Here is a 9,260-nt window from a genome sequence, read left to right as displayed (position 1 = left end):
CATGGTCATATAGCTGATATAGGTACTCAAAAATTAGTTTTTAATAAATTATACATTTATTTTTTATAAAATATATTAATGGTCAAAGCTCACTGAGGCAAAAAGCTAGCGGGGTAAAAAATACGGAGTAACCTACTTTTAAAAATATTAGGGTGGCTAACGTGTGCCATACCTAGTCATGTCCAGGAACCCTTTCAGTTGGCAACATTAATGAACGAAAATATGTAAACAAATATTTTTAGAGGTATAAATGTCCACACAATATTCATAAGAAATAAATAAAAAATAAAATAAAAAATAAAAAAAAGTAACAATAATGAGGGCAAGTAAGTAAATAAACATTTTAGAGGGTATAATTGTCTAAATACTATTAGGATTTATCTCAAATTTTTTGAAAGGTAGCGATTACACACTCCCTCCTCTACCGTTAATTGTCATGCAAAAACTCAGACAGAGTGAGTAATAGTGTAATACGGAGTAAATATTATACGAGTAGTCAACAAACTTTGAAACCCACACAACTCGGGTCATACCTAGCCTATACCAGCTGACTTAACCGTTTAACACTAGCAAAAAATATTAGAAATAAATAAATAAAAACATAATAAACCGCCATAAATGAAGCACTAATTCTACACACCATATCTCACGCCAACCTAGAATGATATGGGGTTCCTCCATTCTTAAACAACATTAAAATAGAGATCGTTCTAAACATACCCATTATTATATTATTGAAAAACCTTGATTAAATCAACAAAAGAAACAATTTAAAACTTGGGTTTACAAAAATCAATGGAAAATACTGGGTAATTACATAATTGTGTTAAAGAAACTTACTTGTGTTCACAAAGAATGAGATTTCCACCTTCTTTGCAAAAAAAACACCAATCCTCAGATACTTCTTTTTTCCTCCTGCGATTCTTCCTCACCATTTTCACCGGCGGAATCTGGTGTTAAAGACCGGGGATGATGACGTTGGTGTAAGTGCGTAAATGCGTAATGGTGTTGGCAGTAAAAACTAAAAAAGGTTCAACAGCTGTTGTCACACCTCACACTCACACAGGAGGAGAGAAAGCTCTTTTTGTTTTTGTTTTTTGTTTTTTGTTTTTTTATTTGTTTCAGAAAAGGTATTTAAGGTGAATTAAGGTACATAGTTACATACTCCTTATTTGTCTTCTACTAGTAGTAGCTAAACTGGACCCGGCAATATTGACCCAGATCCTATGACTTGAGCTGAATGACCCGATTTATGACCCAAAAATATTGACCCAACCCAACCCATACTTGACTCGAAAATGAAATTGACCCAACCCATACTTGACCCAATCCTGACCCTACTCGAAATTGACTCGAAGTATTTGACCTGAAGTATTTGACCCGGACAAATCTGACACTCGAAATTGACTCGAACGGACTCGATATCCGAAATGTCCCAAAATAAAGAGAAGAACCTTATGAGAAGAATGAGAAGGAATCTCATACGTTCAAATAAAAAGATCTAATGGCTCTTATTACATCCTTCATTAATAGGCTAATAGTAAAAATGTAAATATCCTTTTTTTCCTATTTCCCTTTCTATTTTCCCCATTCCTCTCCTCTCCCTCTTCCCTGTTCATATTTCTTCCCCATTTTTTTTTTCTTTTTGAATCTAGAAGATGTTCTAAAATGATTATTAAGAGGAATCAAGTAAAAGTGAACATTTGTAAACTGATTTGTGCATATTTATTGTACTAAAGGTGCAAAATTTTCCAATTATATGTGCATATTGCTAGCTGAAAATTCTCCATATGACGCTGTCGGTTGATTAACCCTTATTATTAGATTTTCAAGTTGTTCATGACCACTATTACTTTCTCGTATCTAAAATTATAAGTACAATTAGAACTATGAATAAGCTTTGATAATGGAGTGGGAGTATTCAACTCAACAAAGAGGGAAAACAATGAAAAAAGGAAAGTGAATTATGAATGTGCATAAATTTTGAGTCAAGCATGCATAATTTTTTTAGTCAAATGTGCATAATTTTTAGGGGAGGAAAAGAGAGATAAAAGAATGTGTATGAATCTATAGTTTTTGTTAATTTATTCTAGGTTAACCTGGAATAGGCAGGCTTTCATTATTAGATTGATGCAGTTGATGTTTAAATTTGCATTGAAGTTCATAAAAATATTTACTTTTTTGTAATACTTTTTTTTTATTATAATATTGTTCACTAAATTAACTCTAAGCATTTTCTTTTTAACTTTGTAATACATTTCATTTACTTTAAGATTTCTATGCATTTCATTTACTTTAAGATTTCTATGCATTTCATTTACTTTTTTTTATATTATTTTGTATATAATAGAATTGGGTAATTGAATTTAATATTTGTCCTTAGTTATATACATTCATCTCAAATTTATGTTGCAATCATTTTGTAAATAATTTATTTCAAACCTCATTTATTTATAATTTATGTTACACGTTATGCAAATAATTTTCGTTTACTTTTAACAATTTTTTGTTTACTTTTAAAGATATTTCGTTTACTTTTCATGTAATAGATATTTAAAAACACATACATTTTTATTTAATAAAAATATACACCACATGACATTAAGTGGACTAAAATACACACGTAACATAAAAATTATTCTCATAATTTCGAATAAAAAATATCTATTACTTTAATAGATAATCTTTTTACTATAAAATATATTTCTTTTACTCTTAAAACTTTTTGTTTACTTTTTAACTTATATGCAAATAATTTTTTTTTTTTTTTTTTTTTTTTTTTTTTTTTTTTGTTAGACGTTAACTTTGAACCAACAACATTTTGCAATATTAGAATACTCAATAAAGATATATATTACTTTAACACAAACTATTGGGTGCGGACGTTCTCACCCAACAATTCGTGCGGCAACGCTTTCTCCTTCAAACACATAACCCAACGAAGATGACAATGTGCGATTTGCGATGGATGGTGGACGAAGATGATGATTTGGGTTGTTGGGTGTTGATTGATTTCGATTGCTTCACACCATCGCACCACCAAATCGGCTTCTCATTCCAAATCGAAATTACTGCAATCCAATTTGTGCGATTTGCGGGGTGGCTGCGGTGGTGTGAGTTTGGAGGTGGTTGGCTACGGTGGTGTGAGTGTTCGAGACTTCGAGTTGGTGTGAGTTTGGAGGTGGTTCGGTGGTTGGTGGGTGCGGTGGGTGCGGTGGACGGTGGGTTGGTGGTTGGCTATGGTGGTGTGAGTTTGGAGGTGGTTCGGTGCGTTAGTGGTTGGTTGCTGCGAAGTACGAGCTGCGATGGTGTGAGTTTTGGGTAGTGAAGAGTGAGGGAATGCGTGACAGTAAGTTGGCTGATACATTTTTTAGTTGACTTATTTTTGGGCTTTTGATATTTTGGATTGTTGGTTTATTTGATATATGGTATGTTATTAATTATATTAGCCAACAAAGGATGTATATTAGCCATTTAAATGAACATATAAGCCAATTGATATTTGATATCAGTCAACATTAGGAATATATCAGACATTAATAAAAACGTATCAGCCAACAAAAAATACATATAAGCCAACAAGAGGAGTATGTCAGCCAACAAATTAAAAGATACATAAAAGCCAATTAGAGGAGTATATCAGTCAACAAAAGGTACTTATCAAGTAACAGAAGGAACATATCAGCCAACAAATGAAGCGTATTAGCTAACAAATGAAGTGTATCAGCTAACAAAAGCAACAGGTAAGCCAACAAAATAAACATATCAGCTAACAAAATGAAACATATAAGACAACAATTAAAATATTTATCACCTAACAAAATGAAACATATATGCCAACAATTAAAATATACATATCAGCTAACAAAAATAAATATATCAGCCAACTAAAAAAAGATATAAGCCAAATTATGTCAGCCAACAAAAGAAAAAAAAAACATATCAGCCAACAAAAGGAATATATTAGCCAACACAAAAACCATATCAGCTTACAAATAAAACATATCAGCCAACACATGAAACATATCAGCCAACGAATAAAATATATCAGCTAACCCTCCCGCACCAAACATTTCGTGTGTCCGTACGCACGTAATATGTAATACCCCGTATTTTCATATGTATTTTATTTAAAATAAGTATTTTGTGAAGTATTTAAATAATTTGAAATGTTTTATTTACGGTATTTTAATTATTTATTTTAAATAAGTTTGGAAATATTTTACAAAAGGAAAGTTATTTAATTAATTATTTTATTAAAGTTGAGGTTTAATTAAGGGAAGTTTTATATTAGTAAAGTTTTATTAGGAAAGGGATTAGGAAAGAGTAAAAAGGAAAAGTTTAGGTAAGAAGGGTTTCTAGAGAAAGGGGGATAAATATTCAACACTTGGGCAAATTAAACTTTGCCTAGAGTGGAGAAAACCCAAGGTAAACTTTCTCTCCCTTCTTTATTTTTCTTTCTTTTTTCCCCTTCCCCTTTTCGGCTTGCACCACCGCCGGCCACCACCACCACCGGTGGGCCACCGGCCACCAGCAGCACTAGCCAGCAGCGGCGGCGACCGGCAGTGGCGTCGGCCTGCTGTCCGGCTGCTTCTTCTCCCCTTCGAAAAAAAAATTAAATCTTTGTTTTTAAATCTTGTCTAAACCTAAGATCTAATTATAAATTAAGGGTTTTGTGTTAATATTATGATGTTTGATTATAAGTAGTATGTAATTTAATTTTCAGATTTTAATTTTAATTAAAAAGCCCCAATTTTGAAACCCTAGATTCACAAATTGTTAATTATTGAAGGATTATGATTCAGGGTGGTTTAAACCTTTAATTTAAGTGTTTTAAAGCTTAATTACAGCAAGTTTTTATATAAATATATTGCTAGAATTTTTAGTAGTACATTAAAAATCAAGTTTCTTTAAGGAATTTTAATTACCCATTAATTGGGATTAAAGTATGATGTTTTAAATATAATTTCAAATTATTTTAATTAAATTATGAGGGGTTTAATAAGAGTATATATTGCTGAAAATTTGTGTAGAGTGGATTTTAATGCTCTATAATTATTTTAAACTGTAGGAGACTTTAAAGTGAGTGATTTCTATTGGTCGTGGTGATATTAAGATCGTATTCAAGGTACATTCGCGTACTTGACATATTTTTGATGATGTAGTAGCATGCTAGATGTGATTAATTGAATACAAGTAGTATCATGCTAGAGGAATGGAAATTGTGATTTGGTTATTATTGGTGATTGAATTATGAAGCATGATTTATTTGTGATGGATTAATGGTTGGAAAATAATAGTTTGAAATGTTGAATATGAACCACACTTTTATTTATGACATGATAGAAAGCATGTTTAATTAAGCTGAATGTTTAATTTGGATTGGAATATATAAAGAGAATTTTATTAAGGTTCATATAATTTTTATTGATGCTATAAGCATGAGAAAGGAGCTATGTAAGTGTCTATGTACACGAGGAAGAAATTGTATGTTGGTGCCTTAGTGCACTTAAGGTGTTTTAAACACCGAGGGATAGGATTTTTGGCGCATTAAGCATCTAAGGTGTCTTTGACACCGAGGTAGATTTAAAAAGGGTTTAACATTAAATGTTATGTGGTCACTAATTATTCAAGAATTAAATTAAAGTGTTTAATTGTTTGAATAATCATGATGTTTGATGTTGTTATAATTTGGGAGTCATCACCAAGTTTAATAAATTGTAAAAAACGTAAAGTGAAAGAGATTACGCACCAAAAATCTTGGAACATATATACCTTGAGTATGAGCATATGGGGGGAGTTATGGGGTTTTATATTTAACCATAACTTGTATTGGGAGTACATGACGCTATATTTTCCTTTTTATTATTATGCGCAGGAATTCCGCCACTTACGAGTGGTTCTTTTATACTGGCACGGTTAGCTCCCGTGTTAGTACCCCTTTTATTGGGGCAGGTTAGGGGGGAAACCCGTTCGATGCATAATCAAAACTAAATAAGTTAATTAGTTACTTAGTTGAGAAGTTTTGTTGAATGTTGTGTGCTTGATAAACGGGTGCAACAAGGTAAGTTGTGTATTGATAGGTAAATGCATGTTAGTGTGTTTAATTACGCTTATGTACTCAGCTTTGCTGATAGTGTGTTTGTGTGTTTGTTGGCCTTGCCTTTACCTTGATCCTATGATGACCTATTTTTAATGGAGAGTAGTGGAAACAAGTAGAGAGAAGCTTTTCAAGTGATGAAGCATATTCATGATGGGCATGAGTGAAGAGCGAATCATGCTAGTTTCCATAAGTTTATGATGTGTTATTGCGTTATTTAAATTATGATATTTCTATTGCGAGACTAACATGAAGGTTTTAAATTGGATTGGTTTGTTAAGGGCCTACAATGGTTCCAAGTTGCAGGTTTAACTTTATTTTACTTTGGTTTGAGTTTGCTTTTGATTGGTTGACTTTTTAAGTTGAGTCGTTTTAAAATATTTTAAAGGATAGTCTTCCGCTGTGTGTCTTTGATAGTTGCCTTAGCCGTTTTCACAGTGGCGGTAATATCTTAGGTTTTCCTATTTAAAGTTTTAAACAGGGCAAAATAGATATTTTAAAGGAAAGGAATTTCTAGGGTATTACACAATACCTTCTCATTACTTTAATAGATAATCATTTTACTATAACAGACATTTCATTTACTTTTAAAAAAAATTTGTTTACTTTTTAACTTATATGCAAATATATTAACAAACATTTTTATACTATATATATATATATATATATATATATATTATTGAGATCATGTGAGAACTAAGGTGAATAATGAGAACTGAGAACTCTTGTCAGCCACTGATCGTGAATCATCCAACGGCTGAAATCTCACCTGCTTTATTAAGGGTAAAATTGTAATTTGGGAGTTGAATTACTACCTCAAATTTTCCAAGTTTCTTTTTTCTCTTTCTCTCTCTTCTCTAAACTTTCTCTCTCTTCTTTCTGATTCTCTTTCCTACAAATTTCTCCATTTTTCACATTTGAAATTCTTGAATTTGTACTTGGATCATCGTTGTTTGTTATTTCAGATCAAGTTATTTTATTTCGTTTGTCTTCATTCTATTTAAATTATTCACGATTTTTAATTTCAATTATTTCAAGTTTGAAATTAGGGTTTTCATTTGTTGTTTATTGTTCGATTAATTTGTTCATCGGTTTTTGTTATTGGTTTTTTGTAATCTGGTTAATGATTTCACATTGTTTTGTTAGTGATTTTTTGTTCTATTTTTATTTGTATAGCTTTGTACGATATGAGTTTTTTTTTTCTTCTAATTTGTTCTATTGAGATCTTCAATTTTTTCTATTAAATTGTAGTGTTGTTTACTCTTAATTAGCGGTCTATCTAAGTGGTTATGCTTTTTAATTCTGGTTTTAGTTGTTTGATTTTGCCTTCAAGGGTATACTTCTCATATATTTTGATTTAATTTTTAGTATTTGTATTTACATTTGCAGTAATTAATAACTAGGCATGGTTTCTAACTGTCCCTTGTTTTTTGGTACCGAGTCATGTATGTTTAGTTTGATACTCCCCTTGGTTAATATTTTTGTTATAATAATCTATTTGATTTTGTATGATTCGATTTTTAACTAGTTTAAATAAATTAGAGTTTTGTTTATATTTCTCTAAACTATTGTATTGTTTAATTTCTCTAAATTAATTTATTGTTGTTGATTTAAAGGTCTATGCCAATTAATGGTTTGTTTATTTCTCTTCCAAAGTCGGTCTTGAGTTTTCGATCAATCTTCAGTTTTCTGGGTCATATGAACAACTATGAAAGTTCCAACCCCCTTGTACTTTATAGATTTTTTATTTACTTTTAAGGTTTTATTATCAACTTTTGTGAATTTTTTTTTATTCATTTTTGAGTGAATTTTAAGTGTGCGATTATACTCTGGGTTATACAACTGATGCCTAAGTTCTTAAAGTAGCTTGGCTAATTGAGCAACTAAGCTGTACAGTGCCTTGCTTTGTGTGACTCATCTCTTTGTTAGGATTGGTAATATGTAGCACTTCTTTGTTGTTTTGGTTGTATGTCGTTGTAGTCTCTTGTGATTATTTGATGCCTAATGGGGTAGCCCTTTGATGTGCTGTTTATCACACTCACAAACTCCTTACCATGCCCACAAACTTGAACCTCACAATATGGTCTATTGTAATGTTTATATGCTTTTAGTGTGATACTACGTATATTTGTTTTGTGAAGGTTGCTGTCCTGCAGCTGTTGCCCTGCCTACCAAGGCTGCTGCTACACTGTCTGCCAAGGTTGTTGCTCCCCTTCCAGCCAAGGTTGTTGCTCCCCTGCCAGCCAAGGTTGCTCCTGCTCCCCTGCCACCAAGGTTGCTGCTGCATATACTTTTCCCTTAGATTGCTGCTTGCATGCGTGGAGATAAGAATTTATGAATGTGCAGATTGAAAGTGGTGCCATCCTTATAAGGCAAGCGTGTAGGGATAAGACTATTGAAAGAATATTTCTTTCTTTGTTTTAAGTTCATAAGATTTTTTTTTTTATTATTTTTATTTACTTTTGAAACATTTTGATTAGCTTTTAACATATTTTAATTTACTTTTGAGTTTTTCATTAGTTAATACGATTAACTTTTGAGTGTTTTTCATTTACTTTAATTATATTTTAACTTAATTTTGGTTGTGGCCTGGTGTTACTGCAAGAAGGAATATGACATGTACTTTTAATTGGTTAAAAGTGTATGTGTGCTTGTGTAGAGTTCTTGATTCCTTGTAAACATGAATATGCTATTGCTTGATATGATTCAAAATTGAATAAGTTTTTCTAGAATTCATTGCAATATTTCATGAAACGTTTGGCGACCTTAAAGGAGAATTCAACCAAGAGTAATGTCGTTGTGGAGGAAGGCAACTATTTATTAGGCTCACCCACTTTTCAACCACTCGATAATGGCCGATTCAAATGTGTTGAAACTGGCGGCTATGAGTTGCTTGCCCATGCTCAGGACTCTTATTCTCAGAGCAATGTTGTCGTATTGGCCTCATTGACTTCACTTTGACTCATAGCAAACCCCTTCTCAACATGTTTAAGCAAGACCCTCTAAATAATAAATTAAAAGTGATATTATTTAGAGCAACTACGAGCATTGGAGGAGCACGACCACCTTTCGTAGCGCAAGACCGGTTAGAGTCATCAAACTGGTGATTAAGGGCTCGACATATGAGATACCGAGGCATTAGACCGAGTTATCAAGTCAC

Source organism: Chenopodium album, chromosome 10 (assembly GCF_948465745.1).
Source record: "Chenopodium album chromosome 10, dcCheAlbu1.1, whole genome shotgun sequence".
Taxonomy (NCBI): Eukaryota; Viridiplantae; Streptophyta; class Magnoliopsida; order Caryophyllales; family Amaranthaceae; genus Chenopodium; species Chenopodium album.
Note: the sequence above shows the minus strand (reverse complement) of the source record.